At 42.5% G+C, this 21999-nt stretch overlaps 1 long non-coding RNA gene and 1 pseudogene across 1 annotated transcript; one reads left to right on the top strand and one right to left on the bottom strand.

Annotated features, from left to right (window-relative positions):
- Positions 1–8752: 8752 nt before the first annotated feature.
- Positions 8753–10714, bottom strand: LOC134059675 (uncharacterized). The gene is made up of 3 exons (XR_009935063.1): positions 10648–10714; positions 9493–9658; positions 8753–9272 (listed from the first exon to the last, which is right to left on the bottom strand). It is a non-coding gene; the product is annotated as an uncharacterized LOC134059675 (long non-coding RNA).
- Positions 10715–13084: 2370 nt separating this feature from the next.
- On the top strand, positions 13085–17329 carry LOC134059677 (ependymin-like; annotated as a pseudogene).
- The last annotated feature ends 4670 nt before the right edge of the window (positions 17330–21999 follow it).

Below are 21999 nucleotides of genomic sequence, written 5' to 3' on the forward strand. Positions count from 1 at the left end.
TATATAATGTTTGAATGAGCATATCTTGTTATCATTGTTTATTATTGCGTGGTTACAAATAAAGACAATACATAACAAATCAAGATGAGTGGTCCTCCCCTGACTCACAATACAACAAAGCTGAAATGCTACAGCTGAAGTCTGTTTAAATAAAAATGGCAACATTTGCAGTTTTCTGAGTATGACTAGCAAGACACACACCTGAGTTTTCCTCTACTTAGGGAGGTTTATTATTGCCTTTAAAATGCCATCATTGTCATTGCCATGCACTAAACTTAACTCAATTAAAACAAACTGAACTAAACGGCAAACAACTAAATCCACGACACTTCAAAGTATTTTGGCACCGACTTACAGTATCAGTCAGAAAGTCTTGTGACTCTTTAAAGCCACATGACAATGCATTTCACTTCAAAGTCAAACCATTTTTTTTATGTATACAAAAGCCAATACAACAAGTACAGTAGATAAAAAGGGCTGTATTAAAGAGCACCTGACCATTACTACCATTAGACCTTGTGCTCAGGTAAAGGTGCTTCCCCGTCTAGTCAGGTGAGGCGAGCTGACACTCCCTGAATCATATGACAGTGAGACATAACTAACTCATGTGACTCAGTCCAGTCCAAATCCACTCCGGGCTTTCAACCAGCCACCAATACAAACACAAACACATGCATACCTACAGTATACCCACACCCACACTCACACCTGCAGGCGCACACACACTCACTCACTCACTCAGTCACTTGCACGCACACACGCACGCACGCACACACGCACACACGCACATACACACACACACACACACGCACACACACAAAAATAAATATCCTGGCGTCTTCTGGTGAACACTTACAAGTACTTAAGGTTATTGCTCAACCAGAGAAAGCCAGTGACTTTATGTATGTAGCCATGTTGCCTCTCTGTGTTGCTGAATCCTGTCATGTGTTTTGTGTCCTAAAAGCTATTTCCATTCATGTTTTGAATGTTGCAAAGACAAATTAAAACAGAATGCAGACAATTTTATTTTACTCAATTTCTCAACTTTTCTTAATGATTCCGAATCTATGCACAAAAATACACATGTTCTGACACAACAGTGAAGTGCTTCCCACACAGAGGAAAACAGCATTATGTCCAATAGTTATAATATTGTAATAAGGAAATATGTTAAATATGTCAAATGTGGTTTAATGTCCTATATTTGTCATCATCAGTCGGTCAATTTGACACTAAAACGCTCTAAATGCTCTTGTATGATATATGTAGGCTACTGTGCTCCAAAACAGGGACAACGTATGGCAACACCGGCGTATCTCACTTTGGTATACCACATTTTTACCTAAACAAAGACATTAGAATACATATACAAAGAGAAGAACAACACAATCACTAAGAAGTCTACTACATGTAACAAATGTATTTTTTCCAGAGTCAAGCTTTCTCAATATCAATGCCATTCGGTTGGTAGGTCTGACGTCATGTGCCAAACAGCTTATTCGTTCAAAATTGGTTACAAGAACAGCCAGAGGGTGTTCACAGCCTGTAAACCTTGTCACCATTACCTTTGTTTTAATGAGAATTTTAAAAAGCTGAATGCTATAATCAAAGTTAACTCTCAGGCCTCCACAAAAAACATAATTTTATTTGGTTGAGGGAGGAAGTGAGCAGTAGAATGACAATCTTCTTATCACCTACTCTGAATACAAGACCTTGTGTCTTTTACTGTCTTTGGGAAAAAGTGAGCGGCTCTAGGACCCAGAGAAAGAATTATTGGTAAGAATTATGACATCAACACTTTACAACTGGACAAAAGTTAAAAAAAAAATGTTTTTATGACCTCAAAGTCAATGATGTTGTCCAATCAAGGATGAGGTTGTATGGTTTATGTGGTATTATGTGTAATATGTAAGGGATGCTTTTATTTTGAAGTACGGGGGAGTGACGTCAGTATGGTTGTGTGGGAATAGCGGGAGTTCTGGTTCATGCAGCTGACATGAGAGTGATGTTACTGTAGCTTGCACTGTACTAACAAAAGTTACTTCGATTACGTCGTTGTACGAACCTTATATGAAAAACACGACATGGTGTCAGAACTGGGCGACTTGTAAACGAAGACGAAGGAAGAAAAGAAAAGGAGGAAAAGCGTTTCGTTCTGTTGGTGGAATGGGAGAGGAGCCGGCTAATATGGCGCAACCTACTGCTACGTTCACCATACAACCTCCAGAGCCATTCGATTTTACTAAGCCTCAAGACTGGGAGCGTTGGATTAGGAGATTCGACCGCTTCCGACTTGCAAGCAACTTAAACGCTACGTCAGAAGAAAACCAGGTAAACACGCTGGTGTATTGTATGGGCGATGACGCCGAAGATGTACTAAAGGGCCTAACGCTAACTGCAGATGCGAGGAAAAAGTACACGGATGTCAGGGCGGGCTTTGATGCATTTTTTGTGCCTAAAAAGAATGTAATATATGAAAGAGCCAAGTTCAATCAGCGTGTGCAACTGCCGGGAGAAACGGTCGATTCCTTTATCACTGCTCTGTATGGCTTAGTTGAACATTGCAACTATGGACAGTTACAGAATGAGCTGATTCGTGACAGGTTAGTGGTCGGGTTGAGTAACGTCTCATTGTCAGAAAAGCTACAGCTAGACAGGGACCTAACCCTTGAAACTGCTATAACAAAAACAAGGCAGTCTGAAGAAGTTAAACGACAGCAGTCAGACTTAAGAGGGGAAAATGGTGGTGCTGGCAAATTCTCCAATGTTGATGCGGTGCATGCTAAAAGCTACAGAAAACCCAAATTTCCCTCCAAGCCTCAGCCACAAACACCAGGCGAATACAAACCTAATGCACGGACACAACAAGGGTCAAAGTCTTGTTATAGATGTGGGAAAATGCCCTCACATGGAAAACTAGAATGCCCTGCTACAGATGCTGTGTGTCACAACTGTGGCAAACAGGGCCATTATGGCAAAGTTTGCAGAAGTAGTGCCAAATCTCTGAATGCTGTCACTACAGAGGAAGAAGAGAGCTTTTTCCTAGGTGCCGTGAACGCTGGAAAAGACCTGTGGACAGTGCGGTTACAAGTGAGACAAAAACAAGTGTGTTTTAAAATAGACACTGGGGCTGATGTCACTGCCCTGCCAGCCGATGTGTACGAGGACATTACAGGGGGGCATGATGTGAAGCGCCTGGCAGCGTCGACACGCCCATTGTTTGGGCCAGGTGGCAATGTACTCTCAGTCCTAGGTGTAGCCAGAGAAACCCTGCGCAGAGGCAAACAGACAGCCACAGAGGACGTTTATGTCGTTAAAGACCTACACACTGCACTGTTAGGGAGGCCTGCCATAGAACAGCTCCAGCTTGTGTGCAGGGTTGACAGCATCACTATGGACTCTGTGAAACAACAGTATCCGAAGCTGTGTAGCGGCCTGGGTCTTGTTCGGAGGCCATACTCAATTAAATTAAAGCCAGAGGCTGTGCCCTTCTCTCTCCACACACCACGCAGAGTCCCTCTGCCGCTTATGGGAAAAGTGAAGGAGGAGATAGACCGTATGGAGAAGATGGGCGTGATCACCAAGATTGTGGAGCCAACTGAGTGGTGCGCCGGGATGGTGGTGGTGCCGAAGAAAGCAGGTACTGTTCGCATTTGTGTGGATTTCACAAAGATGAATGACTCCGTATGCAGAGAAAAGTTTATCCTACCCTCTGTCGAGCACACTCTGGGCATGCTAGCGGGCGCAACAGTATTCAGCAAATTAGATGCCAATATGGGCTTTTGGCAAGTGCCATTGACAAAAGAGTCTGCCAAATATACCACCTTCATCACGCCTTTTGGGCGCTACTATTTCAACCGGCTTCCTTTTGGCATAGCTTCGGCCCCCGAACATTTTCAAAGGATGATGATGACAGAAGTGACCGGTGGCCTGGAAGGGGTACTGTGTCACATGGATGACATCTTGGTCTGGGGACAGACGCAGGATGAGCACGATATGCGGCTACATGCGGTGCTAGAGAAGGCACAAAAGGCCGGAATTACACTCAACATGGACAAATGTGAGCTCACACGCCACACAGTCAGATTCCTTGGTCACGTGATTTCAGCAGATGGTGTAAAGCCAGATCCAGAGAAGACGAGAGCTGTACAAGAGATGGATGCACCCAAAAATGTCAGCGAACTCCGAAGTTTTCTGGGCATGATTAATCAGCTGGGTCGCTTCTTGCCTAACCTGGCTGAAAAAGACAAAGTTCTACGAGACCTGCTGTCCAAGAAGAACCACTGGTACTGGGGGACAGAGCAGCAGGCCGCCTTTGATCAGTTAAGAACAGAGCTGTCATCCACACCAGTGCTCGCACTATACAACCCAAACAGCACACTAAACATTTCTGCTGATGCCTCTTCATATGGCCTGGGGGCAGTCCTGCTGCAGAAGAGCGATACTGGGTGGTCACCTGTGGCATATGCGTCCAGGTCAATGTCACCAACCGAGCAGCGCTATGCTCAGGTAGAGAAGGAGGCATTGGCTGCAACATGGGCGTGCGAAAGGTTCAGCTGTTTCATCCTGGGAAGACCATTCGAGCTGGAAACGGACCATAAGCCGTTGGTGAGTCTGCTGGGAGGGAAAGCTTTGGATGACCTCCCACCAAGAATCCAAAGATTTAGAATGAGACTGATGCGGTACAACTATACAGTCAACCATGTCCCTGGTAAAAGCCTGTGGACAGCAGACACCTTATCTCGTGCTCCTCTGAGAGTCGCAAGAGCACACACAGATACAAGCCTACTAGAGGACACCAACATATATGTGGACTCTATCATCAGCAACATCCCTGTCAGTGGAGATTATCTGGGCAGCCTACGTGAGCACCTGAAGGCGGACACAGTGCCGGTTCAGCCCTCCATGGGGCTCTAAGCAAAATCCTGCTAAGGGGCCCTCCACCTGGGCCAAAATGTAACCATTTTTTTTACAGTCGCACCTGATACCTCAGTGTTCCCAATTCAATCATCCCACCCCATCTTGACAACAAAAGTTACCAAATATAGTGTTTTGCCCATAAAGGACTAGGAGAAAGAAAATAATTGTAAAACTAATTGAAAGAAAAATAATTGTATGTGATTGAATCACCTTCACAGCTATAAAAGCATGCAGTTTTAGGGTCTGGGCTGCTTGATTGTGCTAGTAGCCTACTCACTGAGGCTGACCTGTGTCTGTCAAAGACTATTTAAACAATCATGTTAATACTTCATATAGGCCCTACCCTAGGCCTAATTCACGATGTGCATCTATTGTCCAGTATGCAGCACAGACAATCAATTAATCCATTAGGCTACTTTCCATTTTGCATGTTAGCCTAAGTACGAAGGCTAAGAAAGCTTGACTGATATTGTAAAACAGTAAAAGCATTTACTTGTTTTAAAAATGTATGGGAAGAGTGAAATCACCGATTAGGGTAGCCTACTTTCATCTCGAGCACACACGTTATGAACGTATTTAAGATACGGTTAGTAGGCTATTAGGATACCTCCACCTTCATTGGTGTTTGTTCGTGTGTTAGCAAGATAACTCCAAACGTTATGGAAGGATTTCGAATTCAGGAAAGGTCTGAAATGACTCAAGGAAGGATTACATTTTGGGAGTAATGCGAACTTGGGCGGAGGTCTGCGCTCTTGGAGTGCTTATACACTAATCCAGCGCGAACTTTATGGGCGCTGCCATCTTGAATATCGCCATTACTGCGTGCCTGCGAGTGTGACGAGTGACACTTGTCTGTGCTTTTCAATGAAAGCATCCTGTCAGAGAATGTCTAACGAGAGGACTGCTAATGAATGAAAATGTCAGGTGAAAGGGAACATTGGATCAATGATGTCAGACTGTACCAAAACTTACCAATGAAGGTAATTTATTAACACCATAAGGTATTAAGACGTGTATTAATGACAGCTAACTTCTGCAACAGCCGCCTATGGAACCAACGAGCTAATTTCTTAGCAGCCAGGCACGCAGTAATGGCGGTTTTGTGTTACTTCCGTGTTTCGCTGGATTAGTGTATAATTTATTTATTTATTTCAAAATGTAGCCAGTCGCGGCGACATTCAAAAAAACGCAATTTGTGGTTATATTTCACAACTTTTGCAAAGTAGATTGCTCTGACTGGGAAAGGCTAGCAAGCAAGCCACAGACAGATCAGGGGATTCACTGCCCTGTTAGGCCAGCAACACGCGCATCAGAGATGCAAACAAATGGATAAATTTGGCTACTCAGATTATTTGTTGACATTAAACCGAGGAACGAACACAAGTTTACCCGACTGCTGTTCCCGTTGTTCATTCTCGTAACGTTTCTTCCTCTGTTTGTAATTCGGTTTCATGATGATTGTCGCTATATTAACTGTACAGTAGCCTACCTGTCGCTTGACTCAGGGGAGACGGGGGAGGGGGGAATATCGCATAGACAGTAAAAGATATGGACAGAGCTATCACGTAGACGGCAGCAGAGACCGAGGAAGCAAATTTCAACGTTTTTTTTAGGTCTTCTTATTTCGTCATAGGTCTCCTGCGCAGGCTCAGGTGTCGTACATGTGACGTAGGCACGTAGTCTGACCTATGGCGACGCTTTACTCTCGCTGGACGCATGCGCCTTTAACACTTTAGCATTGACTTTCGAAAAACGTTAATTACTCAGCCGATAAGACAGTTACGAGATTATTATGTCAATTTCACAATGTAGTATGTACCCCGACAATAGAAAATGTTCATATAAAGGCTTAAAACGCTTCAGCTCTAACGTAATTTGATGTCAAAGTGGCGCTTACGCCCCATAGGATTCAATGGAAGGGCCAGCTAGCCACGGTCTTCTCGTTAGCATGGCGGCCGCCATACTCTCTACACTCTCAGAACGTTCGCTGCCCCCTTGGAATATCGTCGGTCTGCGGAATCATAAATAGGCGTTTCTATCTAAGTCGGAAACACCCCCCTTTTCTTCTTCTCCTTCTTCAAGGAACTATTAACATCCGGTCTAACATGTGTCAAAGTAAGGGCACAGCCCGCTTTTCATTAGCATAAGGGCACAGCCCGCTTTCCATTAGCATTGAACCAAACTTAGTAAAGCAGAACTAAGTTTAAACGCAATCCAGCAGAAGAAGTTGAAAATGGTTGTGCAGTGCATTGTTGTAGGCCTACTTGTTAAATAGATTATCCGTTACGAAAAAAATGTATTGTACTGCAGTATCACGACAGTATTTCCTATAATAATTACAGAATTACTGCACATCAACGCCTACAGTTAATGCAATTATTTGGATACGAAAAAAACGATATTCATAAAGTTACCGCTGCATAAGCACCATGCTACTGAATTGTCAAAAGTCAGTTCTTTATTGGCCATTTGTGCATAAACCATAGACAAATTGGAATTCTTGTGCAGGCCCTTCAAGTCAAATATTTAAAAGCAGACATGACAAATATTTAAAAGCATACATGACAAAAACATGATTCATAGGCTACAAGACATCAGGCAAACATTGACGTCAAATTATACTGTGTACCCAGTCTAATAGCCTACAGTCCCACAGAGGCAGAGTAGTTTAAGTGCTACAGTAGCCTACAGTGCAAATCCTGCATCCCTGAGACTGTGTGTGTGTGTGTGTGTGCGCGTGCACAAGTGTCACACATCCAAGATATTGCACCCTGTCCCATGTGGATACAAGTGCATACTTCTCATATTGCAGTTTAGATATATTGCACAGTTGTCCCATTGATATTGCACCGGATTTCCATATTGCACACGATATAAACATTTTCCCATAATAATATTGATATTGCACATGATCCCCACATTCCACTGTTAGAATATTACTCAGTCATATTGTTGCTGCACAGTTGTCCCACTAATAGTATTGCACCTGATTCATATTGCACATTGTCCCATTAATAGTATTGCACAAGATATTGCACATTTTCCCTAGTATTGCACATAATCTCCACATTACACTGACAAAGTATTGCACATTGTCCCCTTGTTAGCCTTGCATGTAGTCCCATATACAGTACAGTATAAGATATTGCATATTGCCCTTATTCCCCTTTGTAGTATTGCACTTTTCCCATATTCCATATGTTTACAGGTTTGTCACAAGTTGTATGTGCAGTGTTTGTGTCTGAACAGAGAGTGAGCTGGGTGAAAGGAGTCTTTGATTCTCTCTGCTCTCTTCTGGCAGCGCGGTGCATACATGTTTTCCATAGAGGGAAGTTCTGTTCTTATGATCCTCTCTGCAAACTTTACAACATGTTGTCGAGCCCTTCTCTCAGCCTGTGTGGTGTTTCTGTACCAGACAGTGGATTGTAGGATAGGCCTACAATACAATATTTTGGACACAAAAATGCTGCAGTAGTGTTTTCCCTTCACTCCTTTGTGAGTCACAGATCAGCTGGCAAAGCATTACAGTCTCATAATATTGCTTTGCATTTACAAGGATTTAGCTCAAAAATACACAAACCTAACACATCATTCCCCCCTCCCCATTGATCCTCCATCCCTGCAGCACCCTCTCCGATGAAGTAGTCCATAGGCTGACTACAGTCAATGTCTTTCACTATTCCCAGGCTGTGTGTCCCAACAAATTAAAAATATTGATTAATATCCTGGTCATTGAGCAAATGTGTTTAAGGTATATGGAGCATTATGTAATCAGACAGCATAGCTCAAGTTCATACTCAATATGGATTGTTCAATAAAGACACAACAACCATTTATTTGCAAAGTAGCCTAAACTTTATTATAGGACAAACCCAGAAGAGATCAACTTTTTTCATGTTTCATAACAGTTTAAGCACCAAGCATGCATTTTCCCAACTTTTGTTAGAGAACAAATGTGCAAATGCGCAATCCTGTAGATTTCGGCCAATACTTTGTTGTAGAACAAACACAGAAGAGAAACTTCTGCAGGCCATGCAAGATAAAATAAATAAAAGTAAAACAAAATCTTGGCCTGTGTGTGTGCGTGCGTGCGTGCGTTGGTGTGTGCGTCTGTGTGTTGGTGTGTGCGTGTGCCATGGGAGCTACTTTGGAAATTGTACATCTTGTACCAAGTACCTCCCATAGCCTGTGTTTAAGCACCAAGCATGCATTTTTCCAACTTTTGTTGGCAGAGAACAAATGTGCAATCCTGTAGATTTCAAAGCTACTCTTCCTGGGAAAGGTGAGGCCACAACCGCAGTGGTGGTGACTGCCCTTTCTGCAGCCCAAATTGCATTTGTAGATCACATATTCTGAACAACAAAAGAATAATTAAATAAGAAATAGATAAGATCAAAAATCAAATAGATCAAATAGCCTGCTAACGTTACATGAAACAATTGAATGGCAACTTCACTTCATTACTAATAACATTACTTTCAGACCCTTTTGTAATTTCATAACCAATCCATACAGTTTCATAGAAGACCATGATACAGGGCTAAGGGCTTTAACTATCAATCTCAAACATACCTCCATAATGTACCACCGTTTTCAAATGGCTCTGCATGTGCGTTTCCACCCTGGCATAGTCACCCTTGTACTCTGGGCAGAAAGGGCAGTGGAGCAGCGTGCATCCTGGGTCTGAACAACTTCGTAATTGCGGCTTCTGACCGCTAGACAGTATGGAAGAATGTAACTGCAGTGATAGGAAGACATATGGAGAACATTAACTTATTAGAGAACATTATCCAACTTCTGCTAAGATTCTAGTAGTGATCAACTAACAGGCCTCTAAAGTCAAACTGACTATTCATGGATTATCAGGTCCCTTTCCACAGGTGTATACAATCAAGCACCTTGATTATCAATGCAGACTGCATGGTGCTTGATTAATACACCTGTGCAAATGGACCTGATGAAACCCATGAATTCAAGTCCATTTCCACAGGTGTATTAATCAAGCACCATGCAGTCTGCATTTATAATCAAGGTGCTTGATTGTATACACCTGTGGAAAGGGACCTGATGAAACCCATGAATACAGTATTAGTAATTGTACTGGTCAAACGTTGTAGAACTCCTAGATGTCTTTGTTTTACATGACAACTCTCAATAATTCTTTATGTCAATAGGAACATAACAAATGAACCTTTTGGTTTTTAATTATGGCATCACTCATGTAGCAAATGCATCACATCATTGCAAGGATCTTCGGCATAGCCAAAACAAATTCAGCTCGATTCAGCTCCACTACAGTCACTCTAATCAGAATTTAGGGTAATTTGGTGTTAACTCTAACCATTTTTGAGGCCGTTTAAAACGCACCAAATCAACAGGCCACCTGTTCACCACTCAACAGCCTCAGAAAATAGTTACAGTTAACCCCAAAGTACCGAATTTAGTTAGGCCTACGTTACGTCTTCACTTTATATGGGTTTAGTTGAAAACAATGTGCGTTGCTGGCATGCTTTTAACGTTACCACATAAACACGATGACTAATTTTATCACGTACCATTTTAAGTAGGCCTACATATTTTCATACAAACAAACAAGCAACATATCACAAGCAAACAATCTATTCCTCCGTTCTGCTTACTTTCGCCTTGCTACCCATATTCTAATATAACGCTGGAATTGCTTAAATGGTAGTATAAGACATAGTTATAGATATAGAAGTTACTTACGTCTCATCGGTTTAGCTTCAGTTTCTCTGCTATCGTAGCTTCTGCGTGGCTTCGACGAGGACTTCAGGGGACTTTTACAAACAGTCAAAAGGAAGTCAAACTCCGGAAATTAAGGATTTCCCAGAATGCAGTGCAAAGCTCCTTCTGATTGGTTGACTATTCACGACAGGAACGCCTAATTGGGGAGTTTCTTGCCACATATGTAACGCCCATGCCGCAGACCGACCCTCCTCGGAGGGGGCCTTCATTAACTTGCGGGGCCCTACGCAACTTGCGTAGTGTGCGTATAGGGAGAACCGGGCCTGGGCGGACAGCACATGCTCTGCACTGATGGAGTACTGCACAGACGGCTGGCCTGACAAGAGCCAACTGCAGGGAGAACTGAGACATTACTGGGCTGATAGAGCAGTACTGACTGTGCACGATGGACTGCTGTTGCGGGGCACGAGGCTCGTCATCCCATCAGCATTACAAGGTGACGTGCTGCAGAGGCTGCATGAGGGACACCTAGGGGTGACAAAGTGCAGGAGCCACGCCCAACAGACGGTATGGTGGCCAGGACTCAGTAGCCAGCTGAATGACTTGCTGCTAAGATGTAGGATCTGCATTCAAGAAAGAAGGAACGTCAAAGAGCCGCTGATGCCAACGGAGATGCCAGACAGGCCTTGGCAAACCTTGGGAGCTGACTTGTTCACACTGAAAGGCAAGACCTATCTACTTGTTGTAGATTATTTCTCCAGATATGTAGAAATTGCACTTCTGTCACCCACAAGGTCTACTGACGTGGTGGTGCACCTGAAGTCCATGTTTTCACGGCATAGAATATGTGAATTTTTCAAAAGTGACAATGGACCCCAGTTTTCCGGTAGCCACTTTAAAGCCTTTGCAGCAGAGTACGGCTTTGTGCACATCACAAGCAGCCCCAAGTTTCCTCAGAGCAATGGGGAGGCTGAACGCGCTGTACAGACAGTGAAAAACCTGCTAACAAAGGCATCAGACCCGTATCTTGCATTGCTGGCATACAGAGCAACCCCTCTACAGAACGGTTATAGCCCAGCCGAGCTGTTAATGGGGCGCCGCCTCCGCACTACAGTTCCTGCCCTTCCAACCCTGCTGAATCCAGCTTTGCCTGACTACACCGTGCTGGAGGCCAAAGAAAGGGAGAAGAGGAGGAACGCCGCGAGATCCTTCAATAAGAGACACGGAGCAAGACTCCTGGAGCCACTCGTGCCTGGGGAAGATGTGTGGATCACCGATGCACGAGTCCAGGGCACAGTGCTATCTACACATAACACCCCTCGCTCTTATATAGTCCAGGGGCCTCAGGGCACACTGAGGAGGAACCGACATCACCTGGTGCCACTGCAGACCAACAGTGGGGTAGTCGACGCTGATGAGCCACAGGGGGGAGAAGATTCACCTACAGCAGAGCCAGCTTCACCAGTGACAACATCACACAGCAGAGAGGGCCCCACCGCAGAGACCGTGCGGACCAGGTGTGGCAGAGAGGTTAGGATGCCAAAGAGACTTGAGATGTGATTTATGATGTTTTTTTGTTAAAAAAAAAAAAGGAGTGAATGTGATTGTGAAGTTGTTCTGCTTTACTGTTTACAATTATCTGAAACCTGAGTTCATATTTTGAAAAACACACCTGCAATAGTTCACAGCATGGTATTGTGTACGTTATTTATTTCTGTTTTGCATACTTGACACAGGGACAGATCAGGGACAGGTCTTCCTGCAAAAGGGCAGAATAAACCCCTTAAGACCTGCAGAGACAAAGGTAGTCTACCCTTTGTTCTCTAAGAAAGGGAGATGTGGTATTATGTGTAATATGTAAGGGATGCTTTTATTTTGAAGTACGGGGGAGTGACGTCAGTATGGTTGTGTGGGAATAGCGGGAGTTCTGGTTCATGCAGCTGACATGAGAGTGATGTTACTGTAGCTTGCACTGTACTAATAAAAGTTACTTCGATTACGTCGTTGTACGAACCTTATATGAAAAACACGACAGTTTATTGCTAACATCCTTGTCCCAACTTTATTGTTACAGGCCATATAGCGCATTTTTGTATGCACAAAATGTGAGCCAAACCGCTCCAATCACCAGGAGCATGACCTCAGAGTGAATGATCTTATAAATGAACCACTTTACAACACTTTACAGAGTGTCATATTCCTTAGCTGTTTATTCCTAAAACTAACATATTATTAACTTATTATAAAGACAATAAACTCCTGATATCAAAAAAAAATGGTTAACTTGTGGCCAATGGTCTTATCTGTCATCAGCTCTCCTGTACAATAAAAGCACATGTAGGTGAAAGGCTCTGGCTCATCATGGAAAATGTGTGACAGAGAAAACCCGGAGAGTGGAGTCCCGGAATGGACTTTGTTTGCATAAATAAGGAAGTAAGGGGGAGTGGAGAGTACAGAGATTGGCTGTTGGTTTCCCTGTGTCATTGTTTACAGTGCAGCTTTACAAGACGAGCCGGAGAGAGCAGAGAGAGAGAGAGAGGCAGACTGCAGAAGGCTGAGAGGCTAAGAGGAGAACTAGTTTAGTCGTGTTCAAGTGTTCAGGGTGAAGTTGAAGGGTTAGAAACATGCAGGCGACGTATTGGATTACCCTGGTCATGTGCCTGGCTCCAGCCTTCTGTTTCCCACAAAAACCGCTGCCTTGCAGTAAGTGTGAAAATGGAGGGTAGTGAAGGAGAGAGAGTAGTGTGTGTGTGTGTGTGTGTGTGTGTGTGTGTGCGTGTGTGTGTGTGGGTGCATGTGTGTGCATATGCGTGTGCATATGCGTGTGTGTGTGTGTGTGTGTGTGTGTGTGTGTGTGTGTGTCTGTTTATGTGTGAGAGAGAAACAGAGGAAATGGGGGGGGGGGGGGTAAGAGAGGAAGAGAAAAAATTGTATATGTGTGTGTGTGTGTGTGTGTTTCTCACCATCTGTCTACAGTATGTCTTAAATCCAACTTAAATTTGCTCTTGTTATGTTTTAGGGTCTCCACCTGTTTATACTGGAGGCATGACTGTGGTAAGTTTCACAATCTTCCCACAATACCATCTATTAACACAAATCAATGTCTGCGTGTAGAATCAATGTAAACGTCATTGTAAATGGAGAAGTGATTTGCCTTTATGCACACCTCCACTTTCAGGGAACCCAAAATGAGAAACTGTGGGCTTATGGGATGTATGCTTACGATGGCATTGCAGCGCATCCACTTTGGAGAGATGGGGACTTACAACAACAAGAGCTTCACCTACAATGCACTCATGCTCTACAATGAGGTACATCAGCATCTCTAGCCAACTGGTCCAACTGCAGCACCCACTTATGACGTGCCTATGAGAGGACACAAACACACACACACACACACACATTCACACTCTCTCTCTCTCTCCCTCTCTCACACACAAAGAGTTTGGTTTTATTCAAGGGGAATTAAAACTACTGTAAAAGAGAAGCTGATCCCATTGTTACACTGTCTTATTTGTGTGAACCTTCGTCTGTGACCCACAAATCACCTGACATGCAGCCTACCTTTGTTCCCCTTTCATCGTCACATGTCATACTCTACAGGAAGTCCTATACGAGATCAACCACCACAACAAGACCTGCGTGAAGAAGGCCCTGAAGTCCGACTTCCACCCCATGGAGGTCCCCAAGGGGGCCGCCTTCGTCTCCCAGGTGGTCCTGGGAACCTCCTCCGGGCCTGGACAGGGTCTGCTGGTCAACAACTGGTGGGGGGACATGCCTGACAAGAGCGGTGAGCGGTTGTTGTTATTATCATTGTCTGCATGGATGGGAATTAGCTCTCCATTCTGTGAGAAAACTGTTAAAGCAACGCTAAGGCACTTTTCCTCTGCCGCACGGCACGCACACTATTTGTTTATCCAGCGAATAACGATGTCCACAGACAAGGTGGAGTATGTTGCACGATTTCATGAGAGTATGATGTATTGCGACATCGAAGCAAGTCAAATTTGTAGTTTTTGATGTTAGTTAAGTAGTTTTACCTACTGTAGCATGAGTTGCTACAGCCAGCAGCTAATGCAGCCAGACATCTCCAGCATTATCCTGTGGGGGCATCACAGAGCGCAAGCATGCCCCCTGAGGGTAGGGCTGTAGCTGCAGGCATCTACAGCATTATACTGTGGGGGCATCACAGAGCGCAAGCATGCCCCCTGAGGGTAGGGCTGTAGCTGCAGGCATCTACAGCATTATACTGTGGGGGCATCACAGAGCGCAAGCATGCCCCCTGAGGGTAGGGCTGTAGCTGCAGGCATCTACAGCATTATACTGTGGGGGCATCACAGAGCTCAAGCATGCCCCCTGAGGGTAGGGCTGTAGCTGCCTGGCTGCATTACCTGCTGGTCGTGGCAACTCGAGGTACTGTGGCTAAAACCGATAGTTTTCATGTTTTTATTAGTACTCGGTGACCTCCAGAAGCTGAGATTTATGTAAAAATGTGCTGAATTTCTCCTTTAATCGGAAGCGTGGTGGAATACCCAGAAGGGGAATCAAAAACATAAACAAATGTGACATCATCCAGCATTGCTTACCCTGCCACTGACAGTTATTTTCCTTTGATCATCCTACATTAGACTCCAGCTTGCTCAAGTCTGGTATAGACACTGATTCGGGGGGGGGGGGGGGGGGGGGGGGGTTCTATCGTACCATGGACTCTGACCTTCATATAAACTAATACGTTTATCTGATAATACTGATTAGGATCTGTGCCCATTCTCAGTCAGATGTCAACCACATTTGGTTCAGAATTTGGTCACTTGCATAGTTCTAGTACAACCTGTTTTATAAACTCTGCACTGACATGACTGGTTTCCATGGCGCTGGGAGCAGCATTCCAGTGGAGTGGCAAGACTGGATGTCTCACTTCTCTCTCTGCGTCAGGTGCACCTGATTGAAGCATGCTAAACAGGAGCATGAATACATTAAAGCGCAATCTCAAAGATCTATCTGGTTTATAGTAAAGATCACATTTTACTGCGGCAGTTCTGTTCCTCACTATTCCACGCTGAGTAAAGAAGATTAATTCACGTTTATCACGTTTGGGAGATTTGACAGACAAAAAGAGAGGGGTACAGTAAAACAGTTAATTATTCATTGCGCACTGTATGCAGGTTCGTAGTATTGAAACACTATTATTATTATCATTATTTTGAAGAAAAAAAACCCACTATGTCATGAAATGCTGGTGTTTCAAGAGCTGATGTTCAGTGACAGCACACAGTTTTGAGCAGCCAATGAACTATGTTATGGATGTTGCCGTGTTAAGAGTTTAAAAGTGTTTTAACTGGGTACACTCGAGTTAACAATCATTAAAAATGTCACTTGTTTGGCTAATTATGTCTTACAGGGTGTGTTGTTTGTTTGTTTGCTTGTTTTCAAGCATATAGGTCTATATATATATATATACTGTATATACACATAGATAGATATATGTATATAAACCAGAATCAGAATCACTCTGTTTTTTTCTTTACTTTTGCTCTTGGTTTCTTTTTATTTTTCTCATGTTTCTTGTTTATATTTTTCTTCCCTTTTTGTCTTCCCTTTAGGCAATTTCATGTTTTCCGTCACTGAGTTTGGTTGCCTGCCCGTCTCTGCTCTTGTGAAGACAAAGAATTTTGGATGGATGAGTGTGAGGTTAGTCAAAATCACAATGTACTCTACAGTGTTGTTGTTTTATTTTGTTTCATCTATTTAGGTTTTTTTTTTACAATTACTACATGTATTTGACCAATACAGAATGCTTGATTTTATTTCAAAGGCAAGCTTACCCAATGTCAAAATCATGCATATTTCTTGTCTTATTTTCAAATGCTTACACGCTTCATGCCAGAATAGAAAACTGAATAGAACAAATAATATCTAGACAAGGAAGATAAATAGTCAGATAAGGGAGGTGACCATGGAGAGGTGAACCACTGAGTTGCATACTGTAAGTGCATAATGTAGTGCTTTTACAAAAAGGCAAAAAGAGAAGGATTGCATCCTCGATTGCAAACTGAACGTTTTTGTGTCAATGCATCTGATTAACGGAAGCCCTTGGAGCGTTGAGTGTTCTTCGGCTCATGCTTAGTGCACGCAAATCTGACACTTGTCTTCATCTTCTTTTGAACAGCTACTACAACAACATGCTCGGGGTCGATCCCAATGTGTTCATCCCACCACCATTTTGCAAGGATGCCAAGCTGGAGGTTGGGGAGAAAGTTGATTTCTTCTCCATCTTTCAGTGAAAATGGTGGGAGGGGAGTTTTTCCTTCTGGTTTAGAGGGCTGTGGAGGATCCTATCATGCACTTGATGAAGGAATGTATCTGATTTCACTGTAATAAAGGCAACATGCAATAGCCAAGACATGCGTTTCATACATTTCCATCACTGATTATTCTTTGTTTGTTTTTGAAAACTGTAGTTTGGTTATTTTTTTTAAACGCCTTTCATTGTCTTTCAAAGTCTTTCACTGTCAGTTCTTAAGTTAAGCAAAAAAACAAAACAAGATTTGATGGAAAGTTATTTGCAAGTAAACATTGAAAGCAAATATTGTACTTATTTTATCAAGCTGTTGAAATGTTTGAATGTCTTGATCTGTGGCACTATTTCCCTGAATGATTGGAATTCATTCTAATGTATAATAAAGTTTTTTTGATTCAGCTTTATTGTACTTTGGTCAATTACTGTATGCTTAAGAATGTGTTTCAAATACTGATTTGATCTTGTTGCTATACAAGGAATACAAACTCTGTATATTCCTTGTTGCTACTGTATACAAGGACTATAAAGTCTCCTGTGTTGAATCTTGTATGGTGTGTTGATGTAGGCTTTTCTATAAATACTTGAAAAATTGTGTAATTTGCTCAATGCTGTATGTTTCCTCTTAGTCAGGAACTACATTTTATTACAATTTAAAAAAAAAAATCAAATCAAATCAAATAAAACCACTCAGAAATGAAACACGGCTGTGTTAATCATACCCTGCATAAATAACTGCACATTTATAACTTCAACTGTCAAGAAAGGCAGGGAGAACATGAGTATATACTGTTGGCGCTGGGAATAAATCATCCTTCGGTCCTTTCCCAGCTTGTGACCTCTGTAGAGCTTTAATCAATAAAATACATGTCTACACTTGTTTTATCGCCATGTTGATAACAGAGGTAGTGCAGCTGAGTCTTTGTGGAAGGCAAAGCCTTACCGCTTTTTGTTTACTTGTAACTTTTCTTTCTTTTTTTTTTTTTAACATATACTTTTTTCCAACCTGTAATCACTTTTTCAAAAGTGTAAAAACATAATTACCACAGCATCGATGTGGCAAGATTGAGAAATGGCTGATTTACTTATCTGTGAAAAATAGGAGAAATAGGAGAAAAAAATCTATCTGATTCCGCAATGTCAATTGGATATATACTGTAGGTGGTGTTGAACTATTTTAAAGTTATTACATTGACATCCACAACACTGTAAAATGGGTGGTTGCCTTTTTTATGTAGAGAGCACAGGAGCAGAGACGAAAAAAGACAAGGGAGAGAATTAGCCATAGAGGATTTGTCTGGGGATAGGTGAAGCTGAACCAGGCAGTTAGACTTGACAAAAAAATGGGAATTGGACAAGGAAAAGTGAGAAGGAATTCCTCTTGAGGAAAGGGGATTTTTTTAAAAATATTGAATCATTCCATTTCATCATGTTTTATAAAGTTAGTGCATGAAGAGAACATTTGTTATTATCATTATTAGTGTGCTTGCAAAAGCACACTATTGTTCTTCCTATTATTATTATTATCAAATTTATTTATCTTGCAGAACATTTTTGTCTCCCTATCTTGTCCTAGGGATTTGGAGCTAGAGACGCCGTTCCACTTCTCACGCGTGCGTCCTGATGCGAGGATGGTGGCTTGTATAAAGCTTTTCGATACGCCTTGTCGTTCTCCCGTTATTCCAGTTTTTCCGGTCGATTTTTCCCCATAGGAATGAATGGAAAAGCGACTTTTGAGCGCTGATGCCCACACATTTTTCCACCTGTAGCCCAAACCGTAAGACATAAAGTCATGAAATTTGGTATGCTGATAGAGGAGACTACCCTGATTGACACCACCAGGTTTCATGCTCGCCACTCTCACGCTCTAGCGCCACCAACTGGTCAAAGATGGAAAACATGTTCATGCCCGTAACTTTTGATCCGTATGGCCGATATTGATAAAACTTATACCATTGGAATCCTCTGACTCAGCTGATTCCAACGCACCATGTGATGTAATTTTCCGCCATGATGGATTTTCCGCCATTTTGAATTTTGTTCAAAGTCAAAGTAAAGCTACCCTGGCCGCATAGTTTATCCGATCGTCATGAAACTTGGCACGCGTGATCTACAGACCAAGGTGGATCAACCGCCTTGATTTCGTCTTCATACGTCTAAGCGTTCGCCTGTGATAACCAATTAAGTTCAGCGAGCGAAGGCGCCAAACAGGAAGTGCGCCTATCTTGGATATGCTGTGACGTATGAAAGCCATATTTGGTGGGATGACTTGAGACCCCATTCAAAGCACCCCCAATAAATTTGGTGTTATTTGGTCTGTCGATGGCTCTATAATTAGCAAAAACGTGAGTGTTGGTGAATGTATACTATTAATCGGAATAGCTCATCTTAAATTGCTTTAGGTCATGCCAAAAGGACATTTCAGAGTGATTTAAGATACAATGTTGATATTTTTAAAAAAAATCTATTTATTGCCATTCTTGTAAAAGGTACTGATATGTATGCCACAGCACGGCATTGTTCCAAGTCTGACGCATACAGTTCAATGACATCATGATTTCAAACTCGATATTACTCAATCGTCGATTGATTGACATGGGATGGTCCGCAACGGTACACTAATGGTGTAATTCTAGGCTTGTCCGCATCGTTGTCTCACCTTGAGACTGGGTAATTCTTAGAGATGCCATGGTCCCGAGGGACAAGTACGGACTTACTCGCTGTTGAATACAATGTGTGTTCAGTTGTTATATATAGTAGACAATCACACGATGTTTCTCAGTGACGGTGTGTTTTGGATCATTTGTATTGACCTGAGCATTCTGGGTATTTCACTCAGAGGATCATATGACACCCCCACAAAGCAGGCGAAATACCGGAAGTAGAGTGGTGTGCGTGAGGCAACGAGGATTTTAATTAGAATGTAGTCCTATGGAAATCGCAGTTACACTTTCAACAGTAAGTGTGTTTAGACTTCGAATTTCGTCACATAATTTATATCATAGCCACCTAAGAGTTTACCAAAGATAACGTTGTTGTCCATTTCAATTTAATAAATGTTTCTGAATTTGGGGAGGTCTCCTTATGGAGGTTATGGGGTTATGTTTTCCATGTATTCCTGTAGGAAAAGGTTGTGGCTTACACTTTCATAAAGTTTGTATATTTACACTTCAAATTTCGTTACACCATTTATATCATAGCCACCCTAAGGTTTAACAAAAATAACAACGTAGTCCAATGTTATTTTAATGCATTTTTCGGAATTTGAGAGGTCTAGTTATGAGGGTAGGTTAGCTAACTGCAGTTCAAATGCTAATCGCGACTAGCATCGCTAGTTGGTTTTAACTTTACCGAGGCTGTTTATACTGAATTGCAACTGCTGTTATGAAGACAGTTTGGAGCCTGGCAGACGTGAAGGCAGTGAAAGGTAATGAAATGCATGGTCCAAGTAGCCTGGGAAGCCGTCTAGTTATGAGGGTAGGTTACCTAACTGCAGTTCAAATGCTAATCGCGACTAGCATCGCTAGTTGGTTTTAACTTTACCGAGGCTGTTTATACTGAATTGCAACTGCTGTTATGAAGACAGTTTGGAGCCTGGCAGACGTGAAGGCAGTGAAAGGTAATTAAATGCATGGTCCAAGTAGCCTGGAAAGCCAAACTATGTTAACTGTAGCCTAAGTTTAATATGGAACGAGTACGTGTTGCTGATATCATTTCGCAACTCATCGAGCTAGCAAGTCAAGCTAGTCTACATCAGGCAGTGCATAGATAATATTATTACACTTTTTTACAGTCAATGAAGCACCAAGTGAAAGTCAATGTTTGCTTTATATCCAGTGGCAGTGGTGCTGATGTCGTTTGAATAAGTACAGTAAACTTAGTCAGAAGATCTAAAAATATTTGCATTCATGCTAGCTGTATGGTCTATGTGCCACCTATGAATCCCCCTGTTGCAAGCTGCTGCCAAGTAGGCTGGTCATGTCTAAAGCGTGATTATTTTCAATAATTACTCCTCCTGATTGATTGTCATTGACACCGTCAGGGTATGGCTTACCAAGACAGGGAGAAAGTAAGCTGTGTATGGCAGGTGCGTGTGGTAGGCTAGGCAAGGCAGTGCTATTCCATGTAAACTGCAGTGGTGGACTGCGTGATCGCTGGTCAGGCCACCCCCAACCAGCAAAATGTGACGTGATATATATCTATATGTCTATATACTGTATCTATCTAGGATATCTGTATATATCTATGTATCTATCTATAATCTGCGCTTTTTACTGCTGAACCGTGTCTTGCCCGTTTCTCTTTACTCCTCTCTCATGTCAATCTCAAGGGGGCTTGTTCAGTGGTCCCCAACGTGACGCAATAGAGTACATTGAGGGGGAAAGAAGAATCATTGCAAACCTCAAATCATTGCAACATCAAATAGGCCTACAATGGATAACAGTTTAGATGAGTAGTACCTAATGCAAATTTGTTTAATAATGCAAACCTTGCAATACGGCCTTTAACATATGTGATATTTTGGATACCCATTTCATTGCAGAGGATAGGGTAATTGTGTTTGAAGGGGACGTGACTTAACATAGGCTATAATTAACTATTTTTACGACTTGATTCAAAGCAAGGTCGGGGGCATATATTTTTTTTTTACAGTTAAGAGTTTAACGACACTCAATGTGTCGCTACCATGGCAGGATTTTTCTGCTTGGCTTTCGTTATGAAGCTTGACTTGACCTGTCATCGATGCTGCCCCGTCAGTGCAAACTACGCATATCCCTGCTAACTTAACTGGAAAGCTATACTGGACGCGTAACTGAAGCGTTCCGTTCGCGACGCGTACAATTCATTTTAGATGACTGGTCCATCTCCCACATCTGTTATAGCTACTTTAATAGTGGAAGCTAATTCAACACTTCAGTTCTGCACCGGATGTAGCTCCCCTGTACGCTCATGATTTGTAAAGCAGGCAACAATTCTGTTACCCTGAACATCTCATCTCCGGTAGCATTGTCCAGTTCTTTGCCAAATAAAATGATCTGAAATCTCATCATCCACGTATCTCACGTTAGCGATCA

This window comes from Sardina pilchardus, chromosome 16, assembly GCF_963854185.1.
Source record: "Sardina pilchardus chromosome 16, fSarPil1.1, whole genome shotgun sequence".
Taxonomy (NCBI): domain Eukaryota; kingdom Metazoa; phylum Chordata; class Actinopteri; order Clupeiformes; family Clupeidae; genus Sardina; species Sardina pilchardus.